Source organism: Canis lupus, chromosome 25, assembly GCF_048164855.1.
Source record: "Canis lupus baileyi chromosome 25, mCanLup2.hap1, whole genome shotgun sequence".
NCBI lineage: Eukaryota > Metazoa > Chordata > Mammalia > Carnivora > Canidae > Canis > Canis lupus.
In genome coordinates, this window is record NC_132862.1 from 7,459,383 (window position 1) to 7,480,788 (window position 21,406).

Consider the following 21,406-nt stretch of genomic DNA (forward strand, 5'->3'; position numbering starts at 1 on the left):
GGCACAGAACTTCCAAATTTACAAGTAAGAGTGAGGGGTCCCTCTCCCTTTTTTGTTTCCTAATTCTTCATTTGTTCTTACAGAAGTGGTACGGTCATGTGCTCCTCATCTATTCCATCAGAAATATTCTATGCAGATAACCTATATCTCTCTGAAATATTTTATTCTCCTTCTTCCTTCTTAAGAGTCAACTTCCCTTTTTATTTAAGGCATATGTCTGGAAAGAAGAATACAAATACCACTTAGAAGAGATGTTCAACTGCAGAAAGTCTTCGGTAAACTGACCATCCAGATTGTTCTGAATATTCAGTTGTTTGAAATGGATCAGAGAACTCATGACTCATGACAGCCTCTAAAAGGAGTTAGGTGAATAAATAAATAAATAAATAAATAAATAAATAAATAAATAATATAAAAGGAGCTAGGTGAAGCTGTCCCTATGGTGCGGTACTATAATTGACCCAGACCCTCGTACTCTGGAGACCACTTAAACCTTGATATGGATTTGAGGTATGGTGACTGCATGGCTACTGATGGTGTGAATTGAAACCAGACCTATGATGCTGTGAATCAAGTAGCTTTGGGGCCACACAGACTTGAGTTTGATCACGAATTATGTCATTTATGGCTGCATGACGTTGGTCGTGACTGAACTCCTTGTGGCTTGATTTTTCTCATCTGCAAAATAATGACAATAACAATCACTACATAGAGGCAAGGGTTAGATGAGAAAATCGACTTCGAGCACCAGGTATATACTAGTGTATTATAAAATATATCCACATCATTAACTGAGGCCATTAGTTCTTTCATTCATTCAATAAATAATGTGGCAGACACTGTTCGAGGTATAAGAGATACAGCTGTGAATGACACATTAAGAAAAAAATAAACAAACAAGAAAACCTTTCCCTTATAGAGTTGATATTTGGGTTGGGGGAGTCAGACAACTAAAAAAATAAAAAATAAAAAAAATAAAACCTGATAAGTAAAATAATATGTTAGGTAGAAGAGGAACATGATTGTTGGATGAAGAAGATGCAGGGGCTGTGGGTTGGAATTTTAAATGGTGTAGTGACGGGGTTTGAGACCCACTACCCCAGAATATGGCACCTCAGCATGCTGAATATTTTAAGACCAAGGGACTTGAGAAACAGCAGGTGCTAGAGTGACTCTGACCTCCCCTGAAGCAGGTCACAAGGCCCTCTTGTGAAAGGTGCCCTCCCCTTACCTGGAACAAAGTAGCATCCTTATCTCTGAAGACACCAGGACTCAGAGAGGAATCCAAACAAACAAGTTTTGTTAAATTCCCCCAGTTTATCAGCCTTAGCTGGTACCCTGTGTTCTACCAGAGTGAAAAACACTTAGGCTTAACCTTGCTTTGTGTCTTCTGTTTTTTTTTGTTTGTTTGTTTGTTTGTTTTTTTAAGATTTATTTATTTGAGGGAAGAGAGCAAGCAAGTGGGGGCAGGAGGAGAGAGAGAGAGAATCTCAAGGAACTCCCCACTAAGTGTGGAGCCTAATGTGGGGCTTGATCTCATGACCAGGTGATCCTGACCTGAGCTGAAATCAAGAGTCAGGCACTTAACCCACTGAGCCACCCAAGTGCCCCTCTGCTTATAGGCTAATTTGCATGCTTTTCTCTTGTTGATCTGTCTTTTGTTAGAGACCCAGCTGGGAACCTAGAAAGGTTAGAAGGAACCAATAGTGGTCTGGAGAAGGCCTCCCAGAGAGGATGACATTTGAGCAGAATCCAGAGGGAGGTGATGGAAACACTGTGTAGAAATCGGAGGGGGGAGGAAGCTCCAGGCAAAGTGAACAATAAAGAGGTGAGTCTGACTAGCTTGAAGTGAACTAAGAGAGGCAGACACAGGAGATGGAGTCAGAGGAGAAAGGGCGGTAGGTTGTGGACCACTGAAAGAACTTGGGCTTTTATTCTGGGAGCCACTGTGAGGAGCCTGAGCAGAAAATTTCCACCACCTTACTACAGACCGTGTGGAGCAGGAGTGGAAGCAAGGAGACTACCTCAGAGGTTATTGAGTAATTCAAGAGTTGAACCAGAGTCACATTAGCTGAGGAGTGAGGAGTGGTCAGCTTTTGGGCCATTCTCGCCCATGGAGAGAAGATGGGGTATGAGAACAAGGAGGGAAGGCAAGCCTAGCTCTGTGGTTTTCTGGCCTGAACAACAGAAAGGATGGAGTTGCCATTTACTGAGATGGAGAAAATTTAGGAGAAACAGATTTGGGGGGTGGGAGTCAAGAGTCTGATATGGGGCTTGTTACATTTGAGATTCCTTATAGATATCTAAATTGAGTTGTTGAATGGAGATTTGAATATATAGGTCTGGAGCTGGGGGGAGAGGGCCAGGCCTGAGGTATCAGTTTGGCTTGGATGCTCTCACCACAGGAGCAGGTGAAGCTAGAGAGGAAAAGAGGTCTGAGAATTGAACCATGGGGCACTACAGGTAGAGGAAGCCAGGAAGTCGAGAAGGAAGTCCTACAGGAAGGACTCTTAGTCCTTCTCAAGGAAGAAAACTAGGAGAGTGGGAGGTCCTAGAAGCCGAGGGGAAAGAGTTTCAAGGGAGGACTCAAGAGACGTTGTCTGTCTCAGAGACAGTTGATAAGTCAAGTGGGATATTTGGCCATTGGCTGTGCAGGATATTGGTGACCTTGACTGAGTGGTAGAGACAAAGGCTGCTTAGAGTGGTAAGAAAGAATAAGAAGGGGCAGCCCGGGTGGCTCAGAGGTTTAGCGCCGCCTTCAGCCCAGGGCAGGATCCTGGAGACCCGGGATCGAGTCCCACGTCGGGCTCCCTGCATGGAGCCTGCTTCTCCCTCTGCCTGTGTCTCTGCCTCTCTCTCTCTCTGTGTGTGTGTGTGTGTGTCTCTCATGAATAAATAAATAAAATCTTAAAAAAAAAAAAAAAAGAATAAGAGGAGAATGGGAAATGGTACCACCCTGGAGGAGTTTTACTATGAATAAAGCTGGAAAGTGGAGGAGAAGTCAGCTGGAAAGTGGGGGAGCCCAGGGTAGGATGCCCCCAATGGCATAATGATTATTTTTAATTAACATTATTTAGGAAACAGCCAGTATAACAAAAACACTCTGACCCTCTTAGGTCTCTAGAAAGCAGATCATAAATCTCCCCTGTGAAAGGTCCCCTCCCTACAACCAGGAGGAAGAGAGGCATTCTTATCATCAGAGACAGGGAATCCGGGGCTGAAGAAGCCACATAAACAAACCTTGTTAATTTTGCTAATTCACCACCCCAGCCCAAATTCTGCTTAGATTCCTTACTAATTGACGGTCCCAAACATAAAGTATTCTTTGTCCTGTCAGTTCCTCATAAACCTGTGTCCCTTTGTCTAGAAAGTATAAAAACTGCTGCCTTGGTCACTTCTGAGGTCCCATATCTATGAGACCTCTGTGTATATGAATTAATTTTTTTGCCCCGTTAATCTGTTTCATGTTAATTTAATTCTTATACCACCCAGAAGAATCTTGAAGGGCAGAGGAAAATTTTTCTTCCTCCACAAGGGGGAAGGGAGGCCAAGAGAATTTTATTTTCTTTTAAAATAGGAACGGGGTTGGGATAGGGGGCAGCCCAGGTGGCTCAGCAATTTAGCGCCGCCTTCAGCCCAGGGCCTGATCCTGGAGACCCGGGATCGAGTCCCGCATCAGGCTCCCTGCATGGAGCCTGCTTCTCCCTCTGCCCGTGTCTCTGCCTCTCTCTGTGTCTCTCATGAATAAATAAACAAAATCTTAAAAAAATAAAAAATAAAAATAAAATAGGAACGGGGGCTCCTGGGTGGCTCAGTGGTTGAGCATCTGCCTTCGCCTCAGGTCATGATCCCGGAGTCCTGGGATCAAGTCCCACATCAGGCTCCCTCTGCCTGTCTCTGCTTCTCTCTCTGTGTCTCTCATGAATAAATAAATAAAATCTTTAAATGAATGAATGAAAGAGATGGGAACAATAATAGTATGTTTGTATACTTACAGGAATAAGTCAGTGAGTGGGGAAAACCAGGTGATGCAGGAGGAATGCCGGTGAAAGGGTTGGGATCTATGCCTAAGTGGAGGGGTTGACCTTGGACAGGAGGACACACAGGTAAAGGCTGGGTACTGGGGCCTGAGGCTGGTGTATGGCTAGGTGTGGGGGCGCCAGCTTGTGGAGTTTTTGCTGACTGCTATGTTCTCAGTGAAATAGGCAGCAAAGGCAAGGTCACCAGTTGAGAGTGATCCTGCCTCAGGCCCTATTAGAGGTTTGGGGATGGAGGAGAAGGTATGAAATTGTCCTCTGGGAGATGAAGGGGGCTGTCATTACTGAGCAGCTTGGAGGCCCACTTCAGGCTGGGAGCCCCTGGTCAAACTGGGAGTGTTCAGCATGGATGCTTGATTTTCTCTAGTCTATCTTTTGTTGTTGTTGTTGTTTTTAAGATTTTATTGATTTATTCATGAGAGACAGAGAGAGAGAGAGAGAGAGGGGCAGAGACACAGGCCGAGGGGGAAGCAGGCTCAGTCCCCATATGGGACTCAATCCCAGGACTCCAGGACTCCAGGATCATGCCCTGAGCCGAAGGCAGGCGCTCAACCACTGAGCCACAAAGGCGTCCCTTCTCTAGTCTGTTTTAACCACATGGAAGGCAGATAGGAGATTAGGCAAAAATTGTATTTAGTTAGGACTTTTGGTCTCTACTGATGTATGTTAAATGTCATTACAAATTCATAATGTGTTTTACACTCTGATTTATTTAGAAGCAAACCCATAAAAGCCAAATATTTTAGACAGTGAAAAATATTATGAGTATCGGGACAAAAAAATGATGTTCCTTTAACATTAACAACTCTTTTAGTAGTTTCAGCCACAGATTAGTTTAAGTTGATCTTTATATGAGCTAATATCATTTTATTCACATTTCCTGTTTCCAAGAACACTTATTTTTCTTATCTTCTTGGAACGGAGTGCTTCAAGCAGGCCAGAAATCAACCTATGACATATGTACTTATAATATACTTATTTCAGCAAGCTGCTGTGTGTTTATGTGCAAATCTGTGAGTGGCTACCTTAAAAAAAAGGATCAAGTTTGGCAAATCACAAAACACTATGTGTTTTCTTTGCTTGTATGACTTGAAACAGTCTGCATGTTCTCGATAATTTCTCTTCAAAGCACTTGCATTTTGAACTTTTAAGCACATGTGAGTAATTTGTTTCTACTGAGGCACAAAGTCTTCTCTGATAGTATACTAAGAATTTTGAGACTGGATTAAAATTTATCATGCGTTCAGTGTAGTGATTGAATTAAGTTCTGCACAAAGCCAATCCCTGCAAACTTCTGTGTTGTTGAGGAGGGAGGCTAGAGTTGGAGTTTGGGAGGTTATAGGTTGAGAAGAGCCAAATTGGTAGTTTCACCAGGATGCATGGAGTGAGAGGTGAATTTATAGAAGACCTCATTCTGTCAGGACTTCTTAAAATTTTCTATGAACTTTCTTAGAATTCTGATGTTTTATGCAAATTTTCTGTCCGGGTCCAGTATTGCTTAGGGGTTCAGAGCATGGCCTTTGCAGGCAGAAAAGTTGAGTTCAGGTCTGAATCCTCCAAGCTGGCTGATTTGGGGAAAGTTCCTTAACTTCCCTGGCCCAAATCCAGCAGTGGAGATTGAATATGCCAAGCGCTAAGCAGAGCAGTTGGCACTTAGTAAATGCTCAATTTGTTCTAGAAATTAGTATACATATATCCATGCTTTAGTAATATAAAAATAGGCTTTAAATGACTACCACTGAATAAAATGTAAACACTGACAAGTACCCCGTTCGGTGGCACAGCTCTGGACTGGTGTGCCCTGATCCATGTAGGAACAGACTTGACAAGTGGGTAAGATGATGGCACCTTAGGCCAAGCTGAGATTCTAAGAAGGTCAAGCAACTGCCTGAATCACAGCCAGGCTAGCTGCTGAGCTTGGACTAAGGACCAGGCCTCCTGAGTCTCAGTCTCAGTTCCAGAGCCACAGTTCATAAATTCCAGAGGAGCAAAAAACAAACAAAACAGAACACAAAAAGATGATTAACCTTTTTCATAAAGAATAATTTAACATCCTAGGAGAATTGGGCCTTGAATTATTTAGCAAAGTCCCTTACCTCTAAATAATATTAAATTTTTTTAGAGGACTCCTAACTACTGACTTAGTCTTCTGATTCCAATTGTCTCTCTCTTTTGTCTTGTTTTTTTTTTTTTTTGTTACCAACTAAACCATGTGTAAGTGTGCCGTTTGGTAGCGTTGAGTGTATTCACAATACGACAGTATCATGCAGCACACCTCGTGAGGATTTTCATGTCATAAATCTGAAACCCTATATCCACTAAGCCACCACTCTACTTTGCTGATCTCCAAAGCCTCCAGCAACCACCCGTTCCACCCTCTGTTTCTCTGAACGTGATTGCTTTAGAGACTCCACCCAAGTGGAATCACATGATATTTATTTATTTACTTATTTATTTGTATTTTATTTTTTATTTTTATTTTTTTTGTATTTGCCTTTTCTGACCGGTTTAGCTCACTTAACACCATGTCATTGAGGTTCATCCATGTTGTATGTGACAAGATTTCCTTTTTAAAGGCTGAATAATATTCCACTGCCAAGTTCACTACAGTTTCCTGGGATACCATCTGCATAAGAACATAGCTATGTCAAATCCCAGGCCAGAAGCTTTCAGATCCTCTACTTGGGCTGTTTTATGTTACAGGTCAGTTGATTTAGCTATTTATGAGCTACAACAACACTTCCTGTCCTTGATCCATGTTCGCATAAACTATGCAAAACAAGAAGCTCCAACCTAGACTCAAAAAATGCTGGGAGCATCATCCCTTTCCCAATCAAAGAGGCTGGCAAACAATCTTTCTTCACCTTTCACATTTATGATCTGCATTTTTTTAAAGATTTATTTATTTACTTACTTATTCATGAGAGACACAAAGAGAGAGGCAGAGACATAGGCAGAGGGAGAAGCATCTCCATGCAGGGAGCTCGTTGTGGGACTCGATCCCAAGGCCCTGGAATCATGACCTGAGCCAAAGTCAGGTGCTCAACCGCTGAGCCACCCAGGTGTCCCCATGATTTGCATTTTTAAAAAGGTTATTTTTAAACTGTCTTTTCCTTCAAGTCGTCATATTGGAAGAGGCTATCCACAACACTGTGAATTTTTTAAAAACCTGGATATTTCAAAAAAATGCATGCTGGTAAGTGCATTTTAAATTAATTCTAACAGGGCTAATATTATTTTTTCCTGAATCAAAATGCTATATATATATATATATATATATATATATATATATATAAAACTCTTCCTCTTCCTATATTTACATGATGGGATGTGGATGCGGGAATTTTATTTTCAGAGCTATCTGAAACTTGGCCAAACTACATTTATAAAGAAAAAGTTCCAATATTTTCAGAGATATTAACTGCTAACTTGCTGAACATGAGGTTTCTTTGTTTCTTTGTCCAGGAAGGTAGACATTGCTTAGTATTTTTGACGCATGCTAATTTCCCTTTTCTCCTTCACTGGATAAACTCTGGCTGGGGGGCTCTGGGGCCAGGCACAGTGCTTGGCCCCCCGCTAGAAGATTGACTAAGGCATGGTCTCTGTGTTCAGAGAGGAAAGAAAACAGAGAAGTTGATGATTATAATTCATTGTTGGAAATGCAGTTATGGCCTTATGTGAGAGTATCACTTCTATTATTGAAAAGGGTTTTTAAAAATTTTACTAAATATATGAAAATAGCACTGGGAAAAGTGGTCTCTGGTCAGACTCTTTACACATGGATGTTTTTGCTTTGTAATTATGATTGACCCAAACTGCATTATATATATTGTTTTATATATCAACTGTGTGTCACTATTCCATTCTATCAATAAACAGTAGGCTTTTAAATATTTTTCCAAATTACAATTTACAAAACTAATGTCACTGTGTATGTTTTTTACTTTCCCCTCTTTCTCCTTTAGGATATTCTTTTTCTTAAAATTTTGTTGTTGAATCTCTGAAATATTCGAATAAATGAAAATGGAGAATAAAAGGGCAGCTGGGTGGTTCAGTCGGTTAAGCATCCGACTCTTGATTTTGGCTCAGGTCATGATCTCAGGGTCATGGGATCGAGCCCTATGTCTGGCTCTGGCTCAGCACAGAGCCTGCTCGAGATTCTCCATCTCCCTCTCCCCCTCCCTCTCCCCCTGCCCCTCCCACCACTCATGCTCTCTTGCTCTCGCGCTCTTTTCTCTAAAATAAATAAATCTTTAAAAAATGGAGAACTATAAATTACTTTCACTTCTCTGACTCTGATGTTTACCAGTTTCACTGACCTCTGCCTATAAATCTTTGAGTCATATGTCAATATCCCATTTTCTTAGTCATGATTTCTAGGTGTTGCTTAACTGTCGACTCAGTCACCTTATATATTTGTGTGAGAACAAAAGACTGTTTATTTTCTAGATAGGCATTTACTCTTGGTGATGCATGCTAGTTAAATCATGGGGCAGTGTTAAAATGCATGACAAAAATAGCTAAGAAGAAAGAAATGTCTCCCTGTTCCCGGTTGAATAGACTCTGTGATGGTGTAAGGATCCAATTTAAAGTAAATTCTAAACTAATTATGTTACTCCCCAAGCTTGTTCCTCCTCTCAGTAAGTGAAGTCAATATTTACCTAATTGCTCCATGACAGAAATTGCAGGATCATCTGGAATTCCTTCCTTGCCTTCATCCACCAGGAGTAGAGTAGATGCTCCTTTCTAGACCATTCTGTGGTCAGTCCACTTCTCTCCCTTAGAGCCTCTACCTTCGTTCAAATCTGAAATCCGGCTGTGGCTTCCTAATTTATCTTCCCACGTGTGTTCTTTTCTTCTCCTACCCCATTCTCTAACCTGCAGCCTTTGCTCTTTCTGGATGTGCATCTTCTCATTTCATTTCCCTTTCAGAGGCTGAATACAACCTGCTAAATCATGTCAAGATTTCTCTGAAAACACCCAGCCTTTTGCCTTTTCTTAATCAGGCGTATTAGTCAAATACCTCCAGAGCATTACCTTAGTGTGAGGCCCGAAGATCCCAAACTGACAAGGCATCTTAGATCATGATAATAAATTACAAATATATCCCGAGTATATCCTTCTGAACACACACTGAGTATATCATGGACTGAATGTTAATAATTTATATTAACTCATTTTACAGAGTCTGCAACAATAATTACTCCGGCCATTTACTGGGCGTCTCCTTTACATTCCAGGCATAACATGTTCATTAACCGTTACTTTTTAAACCACCCTACAGAGTGCCAGCCCAGGCCAGTTCCCTAGGAAGTAGCAACTTTGCAGTTCCAGCCTGCCTCAGCCTCCCCCTACACCCCTCCCTCCCCCTAATCAGGCACTGCACACCTCCTGTTCTGAGGCTGCTTCCATGCCCACAGGGTGCCCCATAGAGAACGGTGACATGCAGGATTAAAATATTGTGGCCAAAAATAAATAAAATAAAATATTGTGGCAAAGATGAGCAGACTGCTTAATTATTTCCTGTGGGGGCAGAGAGGCTGGCCCCGAGCGGACAGCAGCACCTAGTTTACCACCTAACCTGTCACAGCTCTGGTTTCAGGCATGCATGTTTGGTGACAGCAGGTTCACAAGTCCTTGACACTGGGTGGAGTTGCAGATGCAAGACCCTGGGAGAATTTCTTGTTCCTCACTTATTTACAGTTTTGTTATTCTGATTGCTGATGCTCCTCGGGGAAAAATCAAAGAACCAAATGTGGAGTATTATTCATTAGCCCACAGTCTGAAGGAGGAACTGTCTTACAGAGCTTACCCAACCACAAACTTAAATTTTAGGAGGAAATAGGCAAAGAAAAAAATCTGAGACCTTGCCCATCATATGCTTAGTTCGTTAAAGGAAACTAGAGAGGGAGCTTATTATTTCTTCAAATGGGAAAGCCCCAAGCAGGGGAAAAATACTAAAATGTTTCATCTGGGTAGGTTCTCAGTGGACTTCTTAAGAAAACACAACCTGTGGGCCAGGACCCAGCTCCCAAGGCTGATGCAAATTCTTTACATTGTGGTTGTGTCTGATGAGGGACCCATACTTACCTGCTTATGCAAGGAAGGTTTCCTTACTGTCCTGTCCTTTTATCACTTGGTCCAGAGGAGGAAGGAAAAGGGGGGGGGGGGCATGCCACACTGTCACCTGTGCAGCAAAAGGCAGTCGGGAGCTCCCCTTGGCCACTTGCCACTGTGCCTGGTCATGGTTGTCCTATGAGGAGAGAAACAGCACTCCTGTCAGCAGGCTTGGGGGGAGGCAGCAGCATCAGCCGGCTGGAGGGCATGCCCCCCCCAACCTGACCTCCCTGAGGAGGTGGCTCAGGGCTTCCTCTTTGATGGCACTAATTACAGCTACTTTGGACTCCTCTGTGGTAGCGGATGAGCCCAGCTGCCAGGTCCAGCTTCATCGTGACCAGACCAGCGCACTTACTCAAACCAGCACGGACTATCCTAATCATTTCTTTTACATTCTGGAGACAAAGACTTAAACCCTCAGTCTGGCCACTTTAGGCTAAGGCCTCTTTACTTCCTTGGTGCTTTGACCACGGGAGGCCACCTAGAACCTGAAAAGATGTACCCTGGGAGGCCTTCAGTCGGAGCCCACACCAGGGTAACCTCGGTCTACACCTTCTCCTGATGAGATTTTGCTGTATCTTGTCGTTTGCTAACATCCTCTGAGTGCATGCGGATCTGTTCCTCGCTTTCCTTTCCAAAATACAAGGTCCTTAAAAACTGGGATTTTTTTTTTTTTTCAAGTGCCAACTCATTAAAGAGAGAGTGCAGAAAACAGAAGTGAACTTTTGCCTTGTCTCCTGGAAGCTGAAGGAATTACCAAGGGGAGAGGAAATTGAGCACAACCCCCTAGGCCTGATGCCAACTAATGATAATATAACGGTTTGCTGAACAATTTGTGTTCTGTTTCCTTTCTTCTCCCTCCTTCCTAACTTTTCTTTTTTTATAAACAAACAAACAAACAAACAAACATAACCAAAACAACAACAACAAAAAACTATTGGCTAAATTCCTTGGTGGTTATAGTATAATCTACACACAACCACAGTTATAAGATTAAATGAGTAGGGAGGTAAGTGAGCTAGGATATCCAGATTCTTTTATACTAAGAATCATGGATTATCTACCATTTATCACTAAATTAGAAGGAAATGTTATGGCCCATCTGCAGAAATCAGCTTATATGTAGACGATGAGGAGAAGCAATTGGAGGCACCCAGAACCTTTACTATTAGATGTATGATTTGTCTCTCCTGGTCTGTAGGCAGGGGCAAGTTAAGGAAACGAGGCAGCAAGTTAGGATTGGGAATAAATCCAGAACATAGTAACCACTCCAAGAAAATCCAGATGTCTAAGAACTAGACCAGGAGTCATAAACTCCAATGGCTGTAGGCATAGACATGAGATATAAGAGAGTACATGGGCAAGGTCTGTTCTTTGTGTGTATACTCATTTTTCATATTAAATATTTAGAAGTAGTCTTTGTTTCCTCCAAGAAAGTATTTTCCTCCTTGAAATTCTTAAAACCTCTCATATCTTGTTCCTCCACTTCTTCTAAAAACGTGGGAAGAGAGAAACCCCTCTACCACAAAGAAAAAACAAAAGTGAAAGTAGAGTGGTAAACGACAACTTATTCTCAGCCTCATTGTAGGGGACAGTAGGGAGTCGCGGGGATTGTGGCAAACTGGAAAACGCACGTCATTCAAGTAGCCATTAGCCATTCTGTCCTAGCAGATTGCTCCATAAGAGAATATGGTTTCAGTTATTGACAGATATTCCAATGTTTCAAAAAGAAGAAAGCCATAAAAGTTTTTAAGAGATATATCCTGATTTTTAAACATTGGTCCAAATAAATAAATGAAAGTACTGTGCAGGCAAAACCAAACAACTTTGCAGCCATTAGGTTTTTACTTCTGTCTAGATAGTGAGAGAGTCCAATTCAAGGGAACATCTGGGAATCACGGACCACACAGAATCAAGTCAAATGGGATCTGGGATAGAAAACAGGTAAGCAGGGAAAACCGCAGAAACTACAAAAGGGCCGGAGACAGAATTCTGATGCCATTCCTGCCTCAGGAACAGACATTTTCCCTTTTAGCTGTAGCAGAAACCAGTAATGGTTTCCTAGGCAACATCCAGTCTGGCTTTAGCCTGGAAACCCACGTGCTTCTGCAATGCAGCGACATTTCTTGATAGGCAAATTTGGGCACAGTTTTGGAGTCTTACAAGCCGAAGGAAGGAAGCTGAGATGTGCTATTGAGTAGCAAGTCCCTGTCATGGCAAATTTTAACCTTTCCATTAAGTATAGAGTTTTTCAGGAATACTCATTTGTCTTTGCAGTTCATTGAAATCAGATTCTCAAAGCCTGAATCCATCATAAGCATCTTTTAGGTTTTGTTTTTATTTAATTTGTGGTGCTAACAATGAAGATAGATAATGAGATATTTGTAACACCAATATATTGATAGTGTAGTTGATCCAAATGGCTTTTAATATTTCTTCACAATCGGGCAGAGCTCAATGGCCTGTTTTCAGATAGAAGCTCAGGTTTACTCAAAGACAAACTGAAAAATACTTGTTTTCTTTGCTAGGGAATAATAATAATAATAATAATAATAATAATAATAATAATATTGTTAGGGCAATATTGATAACCATACTATGGAGAACTTTAAAAAGCCTTCTAAATAACTTCCAGCAATTCTCTATTCTGTTTGTAAAACACTGGGGAAGTAGAATTTATTTATTTATTTATTTTAATTTTTTAAGATTTTATTTATTTATTCATGAGAGACACAGAGAAAGAGCAAGAGAGGCAGAGACACAATGAGAGAGAGAAGCAGGCTCCATGCAAGGAGCCCGACGTGGGACTCGATCCTGGGACTCCAGGATCATGCCCTGGCTAAAGGCAGGCGCTAAACCGCTGAGCCACTCAGGTATCCTGGGAAGTAAAATTTAAATGAGCAACTGTGCCTTTTAATCCACATCTCATGCATCCCTTACTGTTTAACTGCCATCATTATTTTTCCGCCTATTCTGACAAGCTGGACTGAGATCAGAGTTATTTATCTGACATACCAGGAGAATGCTATAGGCACATTGTGTCCTGATCAAGGCCTTTGGAAACCCCTGTTATTAAGACCTTATAAATAAGAAGGAGAAATATGTCTGTGCTACATGATGACGCACTTTAGTGCGTTCAATATTCGACTATCATTCAACAAACATTGAGTTAGCAAATATTTATTGGGTATCTGCTATGCACTAAGTAGTGCAGTAGGTTCTACAAGCATAGGAGTCAATAAGGATTTTTTTGTAGAGGGCACTGAGAAGCAAATAGAAATTTTAAAGTAGGTACACACAGGGGCGCCTGGGTGGCTCAGTTGGTTGAGCATCTGACTCTTGGTTTTGGTTCAGGTCATGACCTCATGAGTTGTGATATTGAGCCCTGCCTAGGGGCTCCAGGCTCAGCGTGGAGTCTGCTTGTTTCTCTCTCCCTCTTGCTCTGCCCCTCCCCCCACTCTTGTGTGCACTCTTTCACATAAATAAATAAAATCTTAAAATAATAAAGTAAATACATACACACAATTATATATATAAATACATAAGTGTAAATGTATACTGTATTTGAGTGGAGAGTAAATTTCATCCTAACAGTAATATTCATCCTCACTATTGTAATATAAAAATAATTTTAAAATGTCATAAGTAAAACATGTTATATCATTATATATAATGATGTATAAAATATATATTAATCGACTATTTTTAGAGTAGTTTTATGTTTATAGAAAAATTGAGGGCAGCCCCGGTGGTGCAGCGGTTTAGCGCCGCCTGCAGTCTGGGGCGTGATCCTGGAGACCCTGGATCGAGTCCCACTTCAGGCTCTCTGTGTGGAGCCTGCTTCTCCCTCTGCCTTTGTCTCTGCCTCTCTCTCTTTCTCTCTCTCTCTCTGCATCTCTATGAATAAATAAATAAAATCTTAAAAAAAATAAAGAAAGAAAAATTGAGTAGGAAGTACAGATTCCCATATACACTCTCCTCACCCCGACCCCCAAAGTTTCCCCTATTAAATTTTACATTAGGGTATATTTGTTACACAAATATTGTGTATGATGAACCAATCTTGATATCTCATTTTAACTAAAGTTCTCTGTTTACATCAGGGTTCACTCTGTTGTACATTCTGTGAGTTTGGACAAATGTATGTTTGTATCCACCCTGTTTCCTGGTGTCACAAGTCATCATGTATCACCATATCATGTATCCACTATTAGAGTATCATACGGAATAATTTTATTACCCTAAAAATCCTGCCTGCTTCACCTACTCATCCTCCTTTCCCCCAGGAACCTTGGCAACCACTGATTTTTCTATTGTCTCTATAGTTTGCCTTTTCCAGAGTGTCATATAGTTGGAGTCGTATAGTAGGTAGCCTTTTCTTACTGGCTTCTTTCACTTAGCAGCATGCATTTAAAGTTCAAAAACCAAAAAAAAAAAAAAAAAATAGAGACTTGGTAGAAATCTTAGCTTTGTAAGAAACTTTGAAGAGGCTGTGCTATTTTGCATTCTCACCAGCACTGATGAGCTCCCGTTGCTCCCCATCTTCGTCAGCATTTGGTGTTGTCATTGTTTTGGACGTTGGCCATTCTAAGAGGTGTGCCATTTTTGTTTTGTTTGTAATTCCCCAATGACATATGATATTGAACATCTTTTCACATGCTTATTTCTCATTTATATCTTCTTTGGTAGCGTTCACATCTTTTGCCTACTTTAAAAATTAGGTGGTTTTCTTACTATTGAGTTTTGAGAGTTCTTTGTACATTTTGTATATAAGAATTTAATCAATTATACGGTTTATAAACAATTTTTCCTAGGGGCGTCTGACTGTTGCTTTCAGCTCAGGTCATAATCTCAGTGTCATGAGATCCAGCTCCAGGATGGCCTCTGCACACAATGGGGAGTCTGCTTGAGATTCTCTGTCCCTCTCCCTTCCCCTCTGTACCTCCCCACCCTTTCTCTCTCTCAAATAAATAAATAAATAAATAAATAAATAAAATCTTTTTTAAAAGATATTTTCTCCTAGTCTGTGGATTGTTTTTTTCCTTCTCTTAATGATGTCTTTTGTAGAGCAGAAATTTTTAAATTTTAATGAGGCCCCACTTACCAATTTTTCTTTCATGGATTATGCTTTTGATGTTGAATCTAAAAACGTATTGCCAAATACAAAGTCACCTAGATTTTCTCCTATTTTATCTTCTAAGAGTTTTATAGTTTTGTATTTTGCATTTAGGTCTGCAATCCATTTTCAGTGAATTTTTGTGAAAGGCGTAAGTTCTATATCAATTCTTTCTTTTTCTTTTTGCCTGTGGATGTAACTTTCTTCCTGAAATATTTATTGAGAATACTATCCTTACTTCACTGAATTGCCTTTGCTCCTCTGTGAAAGATAAGTTGATATGGGTCTATTTCTGGGCTCCTTATTTTGTGCCATTGATCTGTATTTTTTCTCCAATACCACATCACTACAGCTTTATAGAAAAATTTAAAGATAGTGTCAGTTCTCTGAATTTGTTCTTTTTTTAAAAATATTAAGTTGGCTATTCTGGGTGTTTTTCCCTTTCCATATAAACTTTAGAATAAATTTATCAATAGCCAAAAAATAACTTGCTAGGATTTTTGTTAGGACAGAGTTGACCTGCTGATCAAATTGGAAAGAAGTGGTATCTTGACAATATTGAGTCTTCTTATCCATGAATACCTCTCCATTTATTTAAATCTTTGATATCTTTCATCAGAGTTTTATAGTTTTCATCATATAGATCTTTTTTACATCTCTAATTAAGGATTTTTTGGTGTTAACATAAATGATGTTTGGTTTTAAATGTCAAACTCCAATTGTTCATTGCTTCTATATAGAAAAGCCATTACTTAAGTGTATTAACTTGTATCTTGTGACCTTGCTATCATCACTTGCTATAGTCACAGGGTTGTGTTGTCATTGTTGTTGATTCTTTGGGATTTTTCTACACGAAGTGTCATGCTGTTTGTAAGCAAAGACAGCTTATTTCTTCCTTCTTAGTCTGTATACCATTTACTTCCTTTATAAAAAATTATAACTGCATAACTTAGGACTTCCAGTACAGTATTGAAAAGAAGTGATGAGAGGACATACTCTTGCCTTATTTCTAATTTTAGGGAGAAAGCATCTAGTTTCCATTATGTAGGATGTTAGATGCAGATATTTTGTAGTTAGTATTTATTTATTTATTTATTTATTTATTTATTTATTTATTTATTTAAATTCCAGTATAATGATTATACAGTATTATATTAGTTTCAGATGTCCAATGTAGTGATTCAATAGTCGCATGCATTACTCAGTGCTCATCGTGTACTCTTAATCCCTTTCACCTATTTCCCCTATCCTCCTTTCCACCTCCCATCTGGTAACTATGTTTGTCCTTTATAGTTAAGAATCTGTTTTTTGTTTATGTCTTTTTTCTTTGTTCATTTGTTTTGTTTCTTAAATTTACATATGAGTGAAATCATATGCTCTTTGTCTTTCTCTGACTGATTTCTTTCACTGAGCATTATACCCTCTCGATCTATCTATGTTGTTACAAATGGCAAGATTTCATTCTTTTTTATGGCCGAGTAATATTCCATTATATATATATATATATATATTATATATATATATATATATATATATATTTACCACATCTTCTTTATCCATTCATCTGTCAATTGACACTTGGGCTGCATCCATAATTTGGTTATTGTAAATAATGCTGCAATAAACATAGGGGTGCATGTATCTTTTTGAATTAGTGCTTTCCTTTTGTTTGGGTAAATATTCAGTAGTGGAATTACTGGATCATATGGCAGTTCTGTTTTTAACTTTTTTTAAAAGATTTTATTTATTTATTTATTTATTTATTTATTTATTTATTTGACAGGGTGGAGGGAGGGAGAGCACAAGCAAGGGTAGCAGCAGGCAGAGGAAGGGGGAGAAGCAGGCTCACAGGGGAACAGGGAGCCCGATGTGGGGTTTGATCCCAGGATCCTGGAATCATGACCTGAGCCAAAGGCAGACACTTAACTGACTGAACCACCCAGGCGCCTCTATTTTCAACTTTTTGAGGAATCTCTATACAGTTTTCCAGAGTGGCCAAACCAGTTTGCATTTCCACCAACAGTGCACGGGGATTCCTTTTTCTCTACATCCTCGCCAACACTTGTTGTGGTGTTTGATTTGTTTTGATTCTGACAAGTGTGAGGTGATATCTCATTGTAGATTTGATTTGCATTTCCCTAATTATGAGTAATGAGGTTGAGCATCTTTTTGTGTGTCTTGCATATATTCTTTATCAAGTTGAGGAAGTTCTCTATTTCCCTCTATTCCTAGTTTGGTAAGGTGTTTTTTGTTTGTTTGTTTGTTTGTATCATGAATTGGTGTTGGATTTTTTTCAAATGATTTTATGCATTTATTGATATTATATAATTTCTTTTTATTGGTTATTGATGTGATGAGTTACATTAATTGCTTTCAAACGTTGAAGCAGCCTCACATACCTGGAATAAAACCCATCTTGTCATGGTGTGTAATTCATTTTATATATTGTTAAATTTGATTTGCTAATATTCTGTTGAGGCATTTTACATCTACGTTTATGAGATACATTGGTCTGTAGTTTTCTTTCTTTAATATTTTTGTCTGGTTTTGCTACTAGGTAACAGTGAATTCATAGAATGAGTTAGGAGGTATTTCCTCAGCTTCTATTTCTGGAAGAGACTGTAAAGAATTGATATCATTTCTTCCTTAAATGTCTACTAGAATTCACCATTGAACCCATCCAGGCCTGGTACTTTCTGTTTTGAAAGATTATTAATTACTGATTCAATTTCTTTAATGGATATGGGCCTAGTAAGACTGTCTATTTCTCCTTGGTATGTTTTCATAGATTGTGTCTTTCAAAGAAATAGTCTATTTCACCTGAATTATATTTGTGGGCACAGAGTTATTCATAATTTTCATTTGTTATTCTTTTAAAGTCCATGAGATCCATAGCAATGGCCCTTATTTCATTTCTGATATTAGTAATTTTTTCTCTCATTTTTTGTATGTGATTACATTTTAATATGTAATTCTATTACAAGTGAGGGCAGATATATTTCCATATAGCCAGTTTTATTTCTTTAATAAACTACCAAGGCATGTACCTTTGCTTGTTTTTCTACTTTATCTAAGGCCTATGATATATTAAATGTTAACCTTTTGAGTGCCTGGGTGGCTCAGGTGGTTAAGTGTATGCCTTCAGCAGAGCCAGGATTTGAAAACAGATGCTCTAATGCCAGAAACTTAATCCCTGAGCTCTACTGGGCCCTGAACCCAGGATCCTGGGATCAAATGCTGCATTGGCTCCCTGCTCCGAGGAGACTCTGCTTCTCCCTCTCCCTCTGCCTGCCATTCCCCCTGCTTGTGCACTCTCTCTCTCACTCTGTCAAGTAAATAAGTAAAATCTAAAAAAAAAAATAAAAAATAAAAAATACTAATGAAATAAATACAATTTAACCTTTTGTTCTGTCATACAAGCTGTAAATTTTTTTTTTTTAAGACTTTAGTTATTCATGAGAGATAGAGAGACAGGCAGGGAGAAGAAGGCTCCCTGCAGGGAGCCTGATGTGGGACTCAATCCCGACATGCCAGTATCAGGACCTGAGCCAAAGGCAGATGCTCAACCACTGAGCCACCCAGGTGCCCCACTGTAAATATATATTTTTAAATATATTTAAACTGGTGCCCCGGCTTATTATCTTCCATTTAATTGAGTGTTCATATTTTTTCTTACATAAGGTTTACATAAAATCTTTTATTTTTGACTATTTCTTCCTGTGTTATTATGCTAAACAATACCTCACATTTTCTGACAATTTACTATGTGTCAAGCATCTTATAAAGTGATTTACAAGTATTATTGAAGTTCAACTTCAAGCAGTCCTGATGGTAGGTACTATTATTTCCATTTTATGGATGAGAAAACTGAGAAAACAGGGACACCTGGGTAGCTCAGCAGTTAAGTGTCTGCCTTCAGCTCAGGACATGATCCTGGGGTCCGGGGATCGAGTCCCACACCAGGCTCCCTGCATAGAGCCTGCTTCTCCCTCTGCCTGTGTCTCTACCTCTCTCTCTGTGTCTCTCATGAATAAATAAATTTAAAAATAAAAAAAAAGAAAGAAAGAAAGAAAGAAAGAAGAAAGAAAGAAAGAAAGAAAGAAAGAAAGAAAGAAAGAAAGAAAGAAAGAAAGAAAGAGAAAGAAAGAAAGAAAGAAAACTGAGGAGCAAATAGGTCAGCATCTTGTTTTAGGTGAGCAGAGCCAGGATTTGAAGACAGGTGCTCTAATGCCAGAAACTTAATCCCTGAACTCTACTGACTCCTAGTAAAGTGCTCCCACTGAAAGATGATATGGTTTACCTATATTTTTTATGGTTTGCCTATTTTTTTAAAAGGACACTCATAAATATTCTATTTCAAAAATGGCAATATTTTCAAATTTCATAACAGAACTATATGTCATAGCCTTCATAAATCTAAAATAATTCATTTTATTTTTAATATTAATTTATTTATTTGAGAGAGAGAGAGAGTGCATGGTAGAGACAGGGGAGGAGCAGAGGGAGAGAGTCTCAAGCATAGAGCCTCCTGTGGGGCTCAATCTCAAACCCTGAGATCGCAGCCTTGAGCTGAAACCAGGAATCAGATGCTTAACTGACTGAGCCACCCAGGCACCCCTAAAATAATTTATTAATTTGGAATCAGAATTGACACATTTCCTAGTTTGACAGATCTTGTGGAAAACTGGTCTAATAGAATCTTGGAAGGTGTGGGAAGAATTGTAATGGAGACAAAGAAAACAGCAATATTTTTTAATGGCAATTATTACTTACAGGAAAAAAGAAAATGGTAAGAAAATTTAATAATCACTGTGCACTCAATATTAAGTTATGAATGCTATTTGCATGGGCATAATAGAGTGAAAAAATAAATATTTAACTACACACACACAAAAAAAATAGAATGGAAGGTGAGGAAGTGGAGAATAGAAAAAGTAGAGGAGATATCTCTGATGGACTCAGGTAAGATTTTCTTAGATCTTCCTGACTTGCCTCGTGTCTGTTATGAAACTGGACTGGGCTGCTCTGAGCCACCTTGTTTTTGACTCTCCCTGCACCATGTTACTTATGGCAACTACACCTTCTAGAGAATAATGCTCACCCCTCCTCCATCTACCACCATGTAGTCTTTTGGGATTTGCCGCTTCTAAATGAATTTGGACAATCAGAGGAGGAAGAAGGGTAGGTAGAGGGAGAAGGAATAGCTTTACAGTCATCAATTATTAGATGGAATTGAAATGTAATAAGGGCACCTGGGTGGATCAGTGGTTAAGCATCTGCCTTTGGCTCAGGGTGTTATCCCAAGTTAGGGACTGAGTCCCTCATGGGGCTCCCTGTGCGAGGTGTGCTTCTCCCTCTGCCTATCTCTCCCTCTCCCTCTCTCTCTCTCTCTCTCTCTCAGGAATAAATAAATAAAATCTTAAGAAAAAAAAGAAATGTAAACATAATGAATATGGAGAGAGATCGTGTCCTCTCCTCATGACCCTCATTTACTCCCTTGAGACAGCTCCAACTTTTAGAAATATTCCTAAACACTAATTCCAAAAGACGAAAGCAGGCTTCTTTTCCTTTCACATAAGAACAAATTTCTTCATTTAACAAGTGAAATACATAAGGCTAATAAATAATTCACAGTACTCAAAATGAAGACAATAAGTTTAAATGGAATTACAAAACAGAATAAATGGCCAGTGTTATTTTTGAAGAGCACAGTTTCATTCACTATCTCATATTGCCACATCACACCTTTCCCTGCCTCATTAAAACCCTGGCCATCTATTCCTGCTCCCCCATCTAAGGAACATCTGTTCTTTAAATAGCGTATGGAACTCCTACCAGTGTGACCTTCCTTCCTGGCAGGTCATCTGAGAATATTAACTAGACTACTTTGTTCCACGGTTCCCAGAAGAGCAGGAGACCATAATATTCGGAGAAGCTTCATTGTTGCAACAGTCTGAGCAGTCTGCCAAGAATGACCAACGACTTTTGCTCTGAAGAAGTTTCTCTTGTGTTTGCAATAAGTAGATATCAATGGGACATTTACGGATCTGAACTTGTTCTCATGCTTGGAAGGGGACCCACCTCTGAGATGAGGCAGGCAGCGGGGAGACAGATCTGTTTCAGGGCCATGTGAGAA

The 21,406-nt window shown here is 39.5% G+C and overlaps 1 protein-coding gene and 1 long non-coding RNA gene across 7 annotated transcripts in view; one reads left to right on the top strand and one right to left on the bottom strand.

Annotated features, from left to right (window-relative positions):
* The window catches only part of PCED1B (PC-esterase domain containing 1B), a 61,444-nt gene that overhangs the window by 14,357 nt on the left and 25,681 nt on the right, over positions 1-21,406 (bottom strand). For both annotated transcript variants that reach the window (XM_072798215.1, XM_072798217.1), the window contains exons 4-5: positions 10,128-10,290; positions 556-678 (exon numbers count right to left, since the gene is read on the bottom strand). The gene's annotated coding sequence lies outside the window, so the exon portion shown is untranslated. The remainder of the gene's footprint in view (positions 1-555; positions 679-10,127; positions 10,291-21,406) is intronic.
* LOC140617208 (uncharacterized) overlaps positions 1-21,406 on the top strand; it is a 61,825-nt gene that overhangs the window by 6,173 nt on the left and 34,246 nt on the right. For 4 of the 5 annotated variants that reach the window (XR_012017412.1, XR_012017411.1, XR_012017409.1 and 1 more), the window contains exon 5: positions 210-7,233. This is a non-coding gene — a long non-coding RNA (uncharacterized lncRNA). Of the gene's footprint in view, positions 1-209; positions 9,523-21,406 lie in introns of those variants that run through there. The other variant, XR_012017407.1, reaches the window with a different exon arrangement.